We start from the raw sequence: 15,120 nt of genomic DNA, 5'->3' as shown, positions 1-15,120 counted from the left end.
ATCTCTCTATGAGAAGGCAGATGCTTGGAAATCCTGGGTGATATTTTCAGTTGTCATGACTGGGGCCATGGGGAGAGGGGGTGGCTGGGGTGTGTGTGTGGAGGTTTCCTGGCATCTAGTTGGTAGAGGCCAGAAATGCTGCTAGCTACCCTGGAATGCAGAAAAGATCCTCCTTTAAAAATGAACGATCAGGGTAAAAATGTCAGTAGAGTCAAGACTGAGAAACTCTGGGTTAGCCAGACCACACAGGATCTAGAAGTGCTGCTGAATAGAAGTGTGTACACCGGGTAGGGCTTTCTCTGAAAACTAAGAGGGAACCGCTGAAGGCTTGTTGGAGGGAGCAGGTGTGGTGTGATTATATTTACTGCCTTTAAAACCACCCCTAGCTTCTGTTGGGGACCAACAGCTGGCAGGCCTTGGGAAAAGTAAAGCCAGAAGTGATGGTGGCCTACACCCAGCTGGTCTCAGGATGTAAAACCCAACATTTCCTGAACTTTGAGTTGGCGAGTGAGTTTACCTGGATAAACTAGGAAGCAGGGAAAGCAACTGGTTTCCCAAGGAAGGGAATTGGGATTTATAGGTACATGGTTCTTGCTCCCCTGGTTGAGCCTTTCCTCTTCTCCTTCCTGCTGTAGATCAGTCCCCATCAACCCCTGCTGTGTTTGGTAGTTCCCAGGCAGGCTGCAATACCTGCTCCAATGTGCTCCCTAGCTTTCCCTCTGCGTCTTCACTTCTATAGAGATCCCTACTCTTGTGAGCTCTCTCCTCAGCTAGACTCACCCTAGAAACAACTTGCTCATCACTGTTCCAAAAACCCTCAGGACCCTTCCCCCCTTCCCTTTGTGAAGTCTTCCGTCTGACTACCACTTCAAAGGCTTTGAAAGTGAAACATCTATCTCCTTTGAAACTGTATTTCCAGCAAGTTCCAGAAAAAGAGCAGTTCCCTCTATGCCTAGTGCCTGCTATATACATGGTACCAGGATGCCAAGGCATTTCCAAAATGATTAATACCTTTGATACTTTTAATAAAAATTGTTTATTATGGATTTCTGTATCCACATCATATAACCCCAAGTACTTTCTAGAAGAAAAAGAAGAAGAAGAAGAAAAAGATTTTCAAATAAATCTAATTGTCCTATGGAATTTAGGTTTGCAAATCGTTTCTCCAGTGTTTAATTTTAGTGCAGATATCAGGGGAAAAAAGGTTCTGCCTGGGAATGAAAAATGAAGAGACTGGATTTACTCATCATAGTCTACTCCAGAGGTGGACTGGAGTAAATAGCCTTGCACCACTGTTCTGTGGAAATGCCTAGACTTACAGCTGTCTCAAGAGTCTCACAGGAGCCAGGCACAGGCTATAACAAGCTCTAGCAATCAGGGACCTAGAAGCTAGGCAAAGCTATGCATGTAAAGTAACTAGACCAAGAGAATAGAAAAGGGTGGAATCTACCACCAAACATACCAGATGTGTCCCTGTTACAAAGCATCCCAGCAACTAAAAAGACTGCTCGGTGGGGGAGGCCAAATGAGACCCATCTATAAGAATTGTCTGCCCATTTGCCCAATAGAGGACATTTCTAAATCTGTTTAAGAAAAAACTAAAAGCTAGTAATAAAAATCAAAGGTCTTAAGATTACATTTTAAATAGCCAAAGAGAAAAAATTGACCACTATATAGCAATTAAGTGCACACACACAGGAATGGTTGGCAGAGTGAGAATTCTTTCAAAACACTGAGGTTCTCTCTTGTATTTTGGTAATACTTCTGGTGATTACATAAGGACGAAGCTACTCATCTCTCTCCTTTTCCCTAATCATCCCCTGGCCATTGTTCCTTGCTCCTCATATACAAAACAGCACAATTACACTCAAGTGTGAGGTCAACCCTTGTAAGCAAGGAAAATCACAATCCTTGCTGAACTGCTGTCCTTAATGTGTACAGGCACATTTGTAAGCCAAGCAAAGTAGGTCATCAAAATCTGGGGGGACATATTAACTGTAATGCCTAGCACATAAGAGAGCACATTAAAGGCAGACTTCCAGTCTTAACTCTTAATCTCTTTTCCATCTTTGGTAGATTTAAAAGAATCTGAGATTCCAAGCACAGCATTATTCTTCCCAGGGCTACAGCTGTGTGTTGCTTGCTATCTTGGGAGGAGATGTTTTTTTGCACAGGTCTACTGAAATGCAACATAAGAGAAATGCCATTTTAACAAATTTCAAGGGAGAAGGAAGTGTACTCTTGCTTTTGCTGCAGTGGAATTTTGTTAGAGTGGAAAATGTTCTATAGTAATCACACAGATAAAAAGACATGGGATTTGCAATGGGAGGAAATGCTAACATTTCCACATCTATAGAATACAGTTCTTAAGAACCGAAAGACCTTTATGTATGTTCGGCACTGTTCTTATCCTACAGTTCCATTTTGGGGGATATACAGATCATTTTTAGAATTTTTGGGTTTCCTCTGTGAGACAGGCAGAGACAGTGAAAGGTGATCAAATTGGATGGAAATATTGGGGCCAAAGATTGCTAAATATTCCAAGCAAAACTCATGCTGACATTGAGTCTCTCTGTGAGATATTAAAAGGTGGAAATAGAGGGGAACTTTCAGAAGCGATTAGTTCATGAAGGTTCTACCTCAGAATGGATTAGTTCACTCAGAGATGGACAGGCTAACAATCAGTGGGTTATCTTAAGACATAACCAGTTGGTTCTCTCTTGCTGATCCTATTTGTGCTGTGGATAGCCCTGGTAATGTTTGTATTTTTGATGTTAACTTCACTTTCCCAGGAGGGCTTGTCTGGACTGAGGAATGAGTCACATACTTAGGCCAACTTCTTGTGGACCTTCCCCAAATGAATAAAGGGACTAATCACTGAGTGAGTAGGCAGGACTTCTGGGCTGGACTGAGGAAGAGAGGAAGCAGGAGAGAGTTAGGGGCTTTTTGGACTTGGATAGGAGGGGACAAGATGTAGCTACTAGTGTCTACTGGCTTATATGGTGAATTCACCAGGATTTGCCACTGGAGGATTTAAATTTAATATGGCTTACAAGATTAGACTTCTAGTTGTTGTGCCCAACGATTGAGTTACCATAGTTTCTGAACTAAGTTTGTGTGATGTTTGCTTTTACACAGCAGATGTGGAAGCAAAGCATAAGTTTGCCACATGTGCACTACAAAGGCCATGGGGGATTTGAAGCACGGTGCTGTCGTGGTAGCAACCCACCAGTAGGAACTTAGCGAGCTGGGTGGAGAGACGTTGGAGCTCTGAGTCAGAGAGGCTCCAAGGGATAAGAACTGGCTGGTGAGACCACAGAGCCTGAGAGTAGCTGGGTGAGTTCTGGATGTAGTTTGGGAACTTGCCATTCTTTTTTAATATTTCCCACAACATACATGTGATTCTACAATTTGTAATCCTTAATCCGCTAGAATGGTCTCACCAAATTCAGCCTTTGATTTTGGCCTCCATCTTTATAAAAGCATAAATGTGTGTTGGTGAATTACTAGTCTTACCAGTGTCAGATATTCTGTTGTAGCATCAGGAACGGACAAGACAAGAGCTTTTGTAATGACTAAATGATCCCACACATGCTGTAACCTCTTTCTCATGTCTCAGACCATTGGGGTAAGATGAAGACCCACTCCACCATTACTAAATGGCTAAATCATCCACTCAACAACTGTTGTTGCAGGATGAACAGAATTCTAAATGCTATATGTGGAGATATCTTGATAGACAATGTTCCTCTTTCTCTGGAGTTGACTTGAGAGAGAGAGAGAGAGGGAGAGAGAGAGAGATTGGGAGAGAGAGAGATCTTTGTTATGAAAGGAATCTGGTGAAGGTCTGAAGGCCTTCTTGGAAGTTTAAAGACTTTCTCTTTTATATCTTTTACAAAGAGAATCTACCTCCAGCTTCTAGAGCCACATACACTGTGTGCCTTTGTCTCCTTCCTGGCAAGGCCTGCCTCCATAACACATGGGGACCCTGGTGATTATAGTTGGACCATCCTGATAAATCACAAGAATCTCCTCACTTGTGATGATGACTTCATCATAGTTACACAACCTTTTTTCATTTTGGACTTCACCATGTATATTTTGTGATTATCTGCAGATATTTGCGGGGTGATTATTTACAAATTTTTTGTTTAGTTTGTTGCTGGTGTTGCTGTCTAGTGTAAGCCATTCTTTCACCCATTACTTTCTGTTTGAGAGGTAAGGAGGAACAGCATAAGAGAATCACAGTAGTGAAATAGACACTGCTAGGCAGAAGCTCAGCTCTGATTCCCCAGAAGCAATGACAGATGCTATCCCTGTCTCACTCACAGTTCAACAGAATTTCCTCCAATAGCTAATACTGGCAAAGGAGGTAAATTACATTTTGGTTTTGGAGTTTCTGACCTCCTTTGATCAATAGTACACAAATGACCCAATTTCTTAATCCAATTATTAGTTTTAAGAACTGCAGAATTTTAGTATTTATGATCTACAACCTAGTATTCTCTGGTAGGTCAAATGAAAAAGTTGCTCTTGGTCATGCTAGATACATGTCTGCTCTTGGTCATGCTAGATACATGTCTGCTCTTGGTCATGCTAGATACATGTCTGCTACTCATGACCGAGGCACTAACTACATGGAAGGAGGAGTTCAATTTCCTTCCAGTTCTACATAGGTAAGATTTCATCATGGCAGGGGAGCATGGTGGCAGACTGGCATGGAGGCTGGAGAATCACATCCTCCATCATAAACATGACATGGAGGAAGAGAGAACTACTAGAAAGGGGAGGCTAGAAACTCTTAAAGCTCATCTGCAGGGACTTGCTTCCTCAACAAGACTGTACCTCCTAAACTTCCCTAAACAGTGTCACCAATCAGGCACCAAGTGTTCCAGTCCCTAAACTATGGGGAACCTTGCTCATAGAAAGTGTTAAGTAGTGTGTGTGTGTGTGTGTGTGTGTGTGAGAGAGAGAGAGAGAGAGAGAGAGAGAGAGAGAGAGAGAGAAGACTTCATATCAAAAGAAAAGTAGAGAGTTTACTTAAGTGGGCTTTTAATTCTCGCAAAAAATAAAATAAAAAGACATTGAATCAAAAAGATATTAACGTTTTTTCCTGAGAAGCTGGACCCAGAACCAAAACTCACTGTATGATGTCTTCTTTCATTCTATTGAGCTATTACATTTAGATGTGTGTTCCTAATTGCAGCTGCTTCTGTGTGGGCATAGGGCAATAGGTTGGTTTGATGTTCCTCTCAGAAAGCATGCTCCTCTCTGCTTGCACAGAGGAGTAGGTGGTAAATAATATTTGTTCACTGAAGGGTTGACTCAGTCCATTTCGCTGTTTTGTTCCTAGATCAGCGATGGTGAAACAGAAGTGTCTTGATTTTGAGGGTTCCCAAAGGCATCTAGCATTTTTTTCTCATTTGTAAGTTATGCTAAACGGCTACCATGCCATTTGCAAAAGACAAATTCCCCATCTTCAGTCAGATCTGATTCTTTCCTAAAAACACTCTGGTGGGGTTTCTATCTTAAACTTTTTGTTCAATTAATCAGAATCCCTTAGTCATCCAGATTAGTTTATTTGGAGGTTTATTTTAGCTCTACAATTTTTTTTTTAAAAAGATGTCTTCCTATTTCAAAGAAGTCTGAAAATTACTAATTTTCAGACTGTCCAGCAAATAACCCTCCCCCACAAACAGATCTGTAGGAAAGGGTATGCAGATAAACAGTAAGAAAGCTCAACATGTTATGAAAGAAAGGAAATAGCCCTGATGATTAATAGAAATTTGGTTGCGTAGATTAGAAACTAGATTGACACCAGTGGGCACGCTTCACCTTTGAGTTGTACTCTGTGCTTTGCAGATAACGGAATGACTACCAGCAGCTTCCAACATGCTCCTAAAAATAATCTATTGAAGTAACCTCTGAGAAACACCGGAAATGGCAAGACAAATTGATCCACATAGAGAGGAACAAAGGAGTTTCTTGACAGCTGTCCCGGGAAAAAGAGCTGGTTAGGGCAGCTCCCAGAGGCAGAGCTGGGTGGGGCTCCTGGGTGGGGCTCCAGCCAGTGAAGTTCAGGGAAGAAGGATGGCTAATCTCTGAGCAGATGGGTGAGCACTGAGCTACACTCAAGATTTTCTGAGTCATTGGCTTTGAACTTCCCTCCTCGTGCCTGTTGCAGAAACGAAACCATTTCTAGGCCCTCTCTTAAACTGTGTTTAGGTAGGCATCACTTTTTACGATTAGTATAATTTATAATCTTGCATGCACTATGTAAATCAGGACATTGGACCAAATACAAGGCTCTGGTTATTTATATAGAGGGCCAGCTCCTAGAGCATTCCACCGATTGATTTCACTCCAGTTAGTAGTTAGGAGGAAAACACAAGAAAGGAACACTTTCATGCTCATCAAAAAGCATTTCTGAACTGTTAAAAGGAAAGAAAAGTATATTTTCCATATTTTAATTGCAGCCTTGGGAAAAATTAGAATGTATATCATATTCTTTTAAAAATGCTATTCTGTAGTGTTAACTGTTACATGGTAACTGTACTGTATAATTTTAGCTCCTTTAAGAGTGTGCAGCATGCTGATTGTAACTTGACATTGCCAAACTATGATCCTAGATGCTAGGAAGCGCAATCAGTAAGCACTCTGAGCAGGTTAAAATTCAGCAACTATTTTCTGCTTATTTACTGAAGACTCAGAGCTGAGATTCAGCAGTGGCACTGTAAGGCTGAGTCTTTGTTCTCAAAGGACTCAAGAACAAGGATGTAACACATGCACACACACAGAAATATGGAGAGAGGGAAGCAGGAAGCTATGGAGGGAGAGAGAGAGAGAGAGCATAATAAAACCATAAGAAAGTAAATATAGATTTGAAATGGGGTGAAAATAATTTCAAAGAAACCTTGAAATGAAACTTGAAGGGAAAGTAAGATTAAGGAGAGGATGGGCATAAAGAAAACACTACCAATCATAATGATGGCATAATCAATAGTTATTGGGTACATCCTGGATTCCAGGTATAAGGCAAGGACCTCCACATGTCATATATTTTCTTCCAAACTTTGATCTAAACTAAAGAATCATTAGTTCTGTCTTTTAAAAAATGAGAAAGAAGAAGAAGAAAACTCACTGTGACTGAAAAATGTCACAGCCCGTGAGTGATACAGCCAGGATTCAAACACAGATTTGGCTCATGGCAAAGGCTATCCTTGTCACTAGAAAAGAGCACAAGGATACATCTCCAAACCATGCCTTAGCTAAGACTTTGGGAAAACTGAAGAAGAGGAGTTAGAGAGATTGTAAGAGCCAGAGACTCAGGCAGCTTGCTGTAAGATTGTGTCTCCTAATAATACCAGATTCTCCCCTCATAAAGTCTCTCCAAAATGACTGCTTGTCTTAGTCAGGGTTTCTATTCCTGCACAAACATCATGACCAAGAAGCAAGTTGGGGAGGAAAGGGTTTATTCAGCTTACACTTCCATATTGCTGTTCATCACCAAAGGAAGTCAGGATTGGAACTCAAGCAGGTCAGAAAGCAGGAGCTGATGCAGAGGCCATGGAGGGATGTTCTTTACTGGCTTGCCTCCCTTGGCTTGCTCAGCCTGCTCTCTTATAGAACCAAGACTACCAGTCCAGAGATGGTCCCACCCACAAGGGGCCTTTCCCCCTTGATCACTAATTGAGAAAATGCCTTACAGTTGGATCTCATGGAGGCATTTCCTCAACTGAAGCTCCTTTCTCTGTGATAACTCCAGCTGTGTCAAGTTGACACACAAAACCAGCCAGTACACTGCTCAAACAGGAGCTGAACATGGATGACACCAATGGACATGCCAAAGTGAACAGAGATAGAACCACAAGGCCTCAACACTGCACAAAGAACTAGAGGCTTAGAAGAATGTTGGGAACTGGACAGCCAATCTTCCCCAGGGAGAAGCACGCGGATGGGTTGTCTAGTGCCAAGGTGTTCAGCCCTGAAAACAGACATGCAAGTACTATTACATGGACTAAACCAGTTAGAGTTGGTATTTTTTTATTAGATTTGGTAATATATCTGTATATTCACATACATATATGCATACAATAACAACCAGAAAAGAAGGAGATAATGGATTTGAAAGAGAGCAGAGAGAGGTATATGAGAGGATTTGGAGGGAAGAATTATACATTATGATCTATCACTTCCTTCTCTCTCTTCTGTCTCTCTCTCTCTCTGTATATATATATATATATATATATGTGTGTGTGTGTGTGTGTGTATACACATATATATACATACATTAATACATATACATATATATAATTTTTTGAATAAAATGCCATTTTAATGAGAAAAATCATAAGCATAGGGATAAACATTTTGTAGGGAGGCTACAAGAACTTTGCATAATAAAGGCAGTATATTTGGATGGAGCTAAATTATGGAGGGATTCTACTAGTAGAATAGAAATCTTAGCTTCTATTATATGCCCCAGTACAGGAGAATGCCAGGGCCAGGAAGTGGGAGTGGGTGGGTTAGGAAGCAGGGTGGTGGGGGGAGGGAATAGGGAATATCATTTGAAATGTAAAGGAAGAAAACATCTAATAAAAATTATTTTTGGAAAAAAAATAAAATATAATGTGGAAAAAAAATCCAGTAGGCAACAACTCAAGGTCCTTGGCTCAACCTGTGATTTTGACAAATGTCACATGATTCCTACATCTCTGAAGATTTATGGTGTACCTTATTATTTCTAGCATAGAAAACAAGCTCTCTTACACCAGAACAAGACCTGGCAGGCAGGGTGTGCTTCACAAGTATCTAATCCCCACTCCTTGGGGAGAAATCTAAAGCCCTTCCTTTATCTCTTCCTCTAGAGAAGACAAGTCAACGATCTGAATGGTTTTTTTACTGTAATTTATAGTTTCTTTCTTTCTGCATTGAGTACACATTGTGTTGTCCAACTAGTCTTGGGAGTGTGACCCTGTCCTGGTCTGTAGTTGACCTCTAGGAGTCTTATCATTAAGGAAAATTATCTCTCCCTCTGCCATCTACACATCCCAGCCATTCCTGCACTTTGCCATGAAGGCTATAAGTCCTACAGGAACAGTACTAAATGAAGAGAGCATTTCTTCAATGTTGTGTATACATGCATATGTGGTTTGAGTGTGTGTGTCTGTGTTTCTCTCTGTGTGTGAAGGTGTGTGTGTGTGTGTGTGTGTGTGTGTGTGTGTGTGTATACAGCAAGAGGAATGTGGGGGCTCTTCCATGTAAGGAAGTAAACAATTCAAAGAAGAGTTGGAAACTACCTAGGTCTGGTAGAACAACTGAATATTTTACTCCATAAAAGCAGATAGACAAAGAATACTGGATATGAAGTAGAAAAATGCCAAAAGTAATTGCTGCCCACTTTCCAATTACTCCTGGGCCAGAGGCTGAGAAAAATCATCCTGAGGGCTACCTTTGGCACTGGGAGCCAGCTGAAGCACTCTCATGAATAATGCACTTTGCCAAAGTAGAAGTGACCACGGTTTGGGGCTCACTCTCCTTCCAACAACTTAATGTATGACTTTCATTTGGTTTATCTGTAAAAACAAAAGGGATATGAATATTCATTGTGAGCCAGGGCTTTGATTTATTAAGCAACATTTATAAATCATTATTTATACCATAGTTATGCAACTGTCTTTTAAAATAAGATTTTTTTTTAAACTGGGTACAGAGTCATAAGAATAATAAGCACTCTATATACATAGTTGACTGAATTTTATCTCTTCTGCTATTAAAACTTCATCTACTCAAAGGTAATGCATGTACCTAAGTGCCAGACAAGGCTCAAAGTCTAAAGTCCATCTGTCTAATGGACATTTTGCCTATCAATCAAGTTTGTCATTATCTGGATTAAGTCGTTGTGATGGTCAGTTTCTTGGAAATAAAAACGGTCGAGATGCCATAGTAAATTATAGTGAATTCGAGAAATTTGGAGTAAATGATGCTATGTCAGGAAGTATCTAAGTCTTGTTACTTAGATTCTCCTCACAACCAATAGAAAATAATATATTCCCTTAGAGGTGAGATTTTATCCCTTTGGCTTCCTTCTCGGCCCTGGTCATCATGATACTATCTCAGTACCTTGGCTACCACTATCCTTATGACTAATTAAAAACTTGCACAACAGCAATGTTAAAGGCGGAGAGTACTTTCTCTCTGAAAGCAGGATTTCTGGCACCGGGCTTTGGCCTTGGTGATATCAGGCTGAGTCCACAGCATGGACACAGGCTATTTTTGAGCCAAGCCAGCTCCAGTGTCTCATTCCCTATAGTGGGAACAGGAGCTGACCTTGCTTGACTCTGAGGGAGTGAATTAGGTGTCTTCTCTGGGGAAGTTATAGAAGAGATGTAGGGTATCACAGTCAGTGAAGGACAGGGTATTTAAGCCACAATGAGGAGCCCCAGGTATTTTCACACCCTAGGAGAAGGCCAAATCTTGACTTAATCCTTTCCCCCTCCCTTTCCAAATGGTAGGACATGGGGAGGATAGTGAGATAGTTAGCTTTCTCCTGAAGGCATACATGACAGATAGATCCCACTTGTAAATAAGCTTGGCTGTTTGTCTCCCTGCCAAAGTCCTGTTAAATAATATCCCCACCCCCAACTCACCAAGATTGAGAGCATCTTAAGGTGGAGAGAACTGCTTACTTACTTGAATTGGTCAGTATTTAATAGGTAAAGAGAAATTGTTTTGAGCCCAATGTGAATGAAAAGAAGAGTCAATTTAATCTAGCGACATTCTGAATTGTCACATGGTATAAGATACATAGAGAAAAATGCACCCTCTTTTTACCTGAAAGAGGGTAGTGGTAGAGGACCACTCATTTCTCCTCCTTGGCTACAGTGGAGTAGCTCCTCGGTAAGTCTTCCCTAGACCATGCCTTGCCTCTGACCCTAGTCTTTCTCCAGGGACACATAGGTAGCTGGCCTCTGTTCTTACGGTTAGGAATGGCTTTTGTAGGACCCTCTTTGTCTTTCCAGGTGCATTCTGGAACTCTAGAGTCCTCCTTCGTCTTCTCCTCTCTTCTCTTACTACGAAGCAACTGTCTCCATTCTAGGAGGTGTCATGACCCTGCTAGAAAGGAATCCTTCATTTCCTCTTTCCCTGGAGTCTCTGAGGGGGCTCCAGCCAATGGTGAGGAGGCTGTGAAGATGACAAAAGAGGGACCTGACAACTGGGTCCTAGTGCATGCTCTTTGGTTTTCTTTACCTTTTAATACCATCTGTTTATTGAAGAAAGACTTGGTGCTGTTCATATGGTTTTGGAGAATTTGAAAAAATATGTCTAAAGGAACTTTTCAGTTGTTAACTGGTTTCTAAAGGCTACTGGGGCACTAAGACTATCAGGATTACAATGCTTATCCCCTAATTATTTCCCGCTAATGGATTTTAATTATCAGAGGAAACACACTCAGCAATTTTATTATGCATATTGTCCTTGTGATATACTTAATTGTCTACATTTTAAAATTATTAGATCAGTATGTCATTCAACAAATGATGTTAAGCCCTTCCTTTGTGTCTAGGACACTGTGAAGCGCTAAATGAAATACCAGACAAAACAAAGCACTGTGCCTGCCTTTGATCCACCTAAACTCTGGGGTCAAAGAGAAAATATTCCACAGTAAGTATGTGTCTCTTTCAAGTGCTTGAAACCTCGTGAGTGCTTGGAGAATGTCTTTTTGAAAATATTGCATTCCATTGCTGCAATTATGGAAGAGAATATCTAATAATATTATTAAATAATAATTTCTCCACAAATTTGGGTGTGTGTGTGTGTGTGTGTGTTATCTTCCCAAGAGCACACTGGATACTAAGTGTTACACTGACTTTCCCTTCCCACATCTCTATTCTCTTAGCAGCAACCTCATGACTAGGAGACCCTTCTTCCACAATTATTGCTTACTTCTTGCTGCACGGTAAGAACAAAACTGAAAGTAAAAAAGATATGAAAGATGTCACCTGCATCCTTTAGCTGACCAGATTCCAATCAGAATGTGATAGTTACTATGTGCCGACAGATCGTCCGATTTCTTTCTTTCGTGTTGGAAACAGAATGTTGGATGCTAATTCTCACCTTTGCACGATGTGGGGCAAGCTGGCTTTCAATTATGACATCTAAATACAATACTGGTGACATCTGAGCATTGGATGTCACAAAAGTTTCGTACAGTTATTGGGGAAGGATTGCTACCAATGCAAGATGCCATTATTAGCAAGACAGCTTCTAAGAGCTGTTGCACAACACCATGGTAAGACAGCAGGGCGTTTTTCAGAGGCAGGCCATCACTTTAAATGTTCATTTCACGCTTATGTTTCATCTGGCCCATATTTTTGAAGTCACTTTCTATCGTGCCTCTCTTCTCAACACTGATTTTATTTTGACGGACTCTTCTTCCCTGGAGGAAGGCACATATGGAAAAACCTGGGCACCACTGAGCTGCTAATAATAATTATCCTCTGCCCTTTCTCGGCTCCCTTCATCTGAGGATATCAAAGCACTTTGCAAAGCAGTGTCTATAATTACCTCCATCGTACTAAAGGAAAACGACAAGGGGTTTACAGGTTGACGATGGAAAGAAAAAAAATAAAAAAGCACAAAGTCCCATTCCCTTCTTCTGTCTTCTCCTCCTCTGGACTCCAGGACTTTAAAGAAAAGGGGATCTGTGCTAGAATAGGGGATGCAAGAAAAAGAGGATCAAGTCTTCAGGATGGGCTCTTCGCTGCAGTAGAGACTATTTGCAGTCAGAGAGCATTTGAAGACAAACGGCCGAAGCACTAAGCAGCAAAGCCCTGAAGGGCATGCTCAAATTCTGTTAATGATGCTAATGAAAGCCCTTGAGTGGGATTTCCAGTGAAACTACTAGAGTGGGTGGCAGGTTCTCCACATTGTCGGGCCTGTCCTATCTTCTTTCCCACCTGAGTAAAACAGTTTGTAACTGGAAAAGCATAGAAGTCTACATTTCCCACAAGAAGCCGAGCTGGGGGCTAACAGGCTGACTTTCTCGTTCTCCTGAAGGCTACAAGGGTTTTGGGATTTGAAGGGCATCCGCGGCTTCCCTTTTGTTCCTTAAGACATTATTTATTTGTAAATACTTAGACTTCTCTTTCTGGGTTCTAGTTGAAGAATCAATGGTATATTTCAAACTGGTAAGTTTCCCCTAAACAAATGGAAAAACATGGAAGAAGTAGAGAGGACTTTAAAGAAAAGGGCATCTGTGCTAGACTGCCATTAGCTGTGGGGCCTAAGAACTGGTAAGAGTGGTGGTGGTCTTTTTGACAGAAGCTATGGCCTGAGGGCTTCCAGGACAAAAGAAAAGCTAGGAGCCGTTAAAGCTGTAATGCAGTGAAGTGCTCAGGCCTCCAAGTTATTCGGAGAACATCTGGAAGGTGGAGAGGGCACTGGGTATTATATAAATGTTACGAATACATCCCATAGAAGATACTTGGGAATATTTCATTGCTATTCATTTATACAAGAACACCGAGGCTCTTTATACATATAATAAAGCTAATTTTACATTTAATAGACACAATTTTATTTCGTATTAATAAAATCAGAATCGTATTAAATTTTAGAAGTGAGTAAAACTTTTATAACATTAGGATTATCTTTCTGGCTTCTGGTTGCCAATTAAAATGTTCTTACTTCAACCTCTTCAGATTTAAATTGAGTTTTATGATGCTCTCTCCATCTTTCTCTTAGGAGTATCAGCATTGTTTAAAAAGAGGTCACATTAGGTTGTCTTATCGAGGTGGCTCAGAAGGTAAAGTCGCAAGCTTGGCAAGTTGGGTTTAATCTCCAGAGGCCGGGAGTAGGAGGAAACCAACTCCACGAAGTTGTCCTCTAACCTCTACACGCATGCTAGCTATGACAAATGTGTCCTCCAGCTCCACACTCAGAATAAGTAAAATATAAATGAAAAAAGGTAAGATTTTTCACAACAAGCTGTTTATATTTATTTTTCATACCCTCTGTCATACACATGTCTTATCTGTTTGATTTTTGAGACAGGGTCTCACTCACTGTGTAGTGTAGCTCAAGATGGCTCTCTCTCTCTCTCTCTCTCTCTCTCTCTCTCTCTCTCTCTCTCTCTCTTTGTTTTTTGTTTGAGACAGGGTTTCTCTGTATAGCCCTGTCTGTCCTGGAACTCACTATGTAGACCAGGCTGGCCTCGAACTCAGAAATCCACCTACCTCTGCCTCCCAAGTGCTGGGATTAAAGGCGTGCAAAGATGGCTTTCTCTTAAATCCTCCTGCTTCCAAAATCCTCAGCCTTCCAAATTCTGGGATTATAAGCATGTGCCACGATGTGCTTCCTGTCATATTTTTAGCTGAATGATAATGGTTTTATTTTGTTTTGTGTTTTTCTGATCAATAAGGAACTGAGGATGCTTAAGTCTAGGAAATTTTAGCCATTACTTATGAAGCATCTATAAAAGGTTTCACTGTCTGGTCCTGAGATAAGACGTATGTTCCATCATTTCATCCTTAAAATACCACTGAACTCAGCACTTGTGTTATTTGCATTTTTACAGGCTAGGAGATTGCCTCTTAGAACATAAGTCTTCTGACTTTGTCTCGTAGGTAAAAAAACCGATGCAGCTATCATTAGAACCCAGGTCACACCGCCTCTCTTGCCGACTGCAACTTTAACCTGTTACATAACTGATTCTTGAGTTTCTGGTTCTGCGACCTCGACCTTCGCTGTGTCTAGCTAAGTCATCACAGACCACAAGCCGTTGCTCTCTGCTCCAACATCCTCAGCCAGTTTGGCATACATGTTTGGTCGGGCTGGAAACGTCAACGTTAATAACCCTTACACGTAACCTCCCATGCTTTCTTTAAGCCTGGGAACCCCCCACCCCCACCCACGCCTTGATCCACTTTAACGGCTAAAATGCCCTCTCCCAGAGATGACCTTGCTGAGTGTCGTTTCTTGGTAAGTAGATCTCTACCGCCGATGACTTTTGATTCATCGTCACGCTGCTATTCGGTGTCAGTGAGGAGTACGCTGGAAGTGGCCGCCCATCTTGTGCTCGTATAAAGGGAAACAGGTGGCTGGTCATGTTGGACGCAT

The 15,120-nt window shown here is 41.3% G+C and overlaps 1 long non-coding RNA gene across 1 annotated transcript in view; it reads left to right on the top strand.

Annotated features, from left to right (window-relative positions):
- The window catches only part of LOC110311936, a 69,936-nt gene that overhangs the window by 49,248 nt on the left and 5,568 nt on the right, over positions 1–15,120 (top strand). Inside the window, exons 2-3 of the long non-coding RNA XR_002380009.1 lie at positions 11,567–11,664; positions 13,747–13,969. This is a non-coding gene — a long non-coding RNA (uncharacterized LOC110311936). The remainder of the gene's footprint in view (positions 1–11,566; positions 11,665–13,746; positions 13,970–15,120) is intronic.

This window comes from Mus caroli, chromosome 16 (genome assembly GCF_900094665.2).
Source record: "Mus caroli chromosome 16, CAROLI_EIJ_v1.1, whole genome shotgun sequence".
In the NCBI taxonomy this organism is placed as follows: Eukaryota; Metazoa; Chordata; class Mammalia; order Rodentia; family Muridae; genus Mus; species Mus caroli.
The sequence above is the reverse complement of the archived record's forward strand: the minus strand, read 5'-3'. Positions and strand labels throughout refer to the sequence as shown.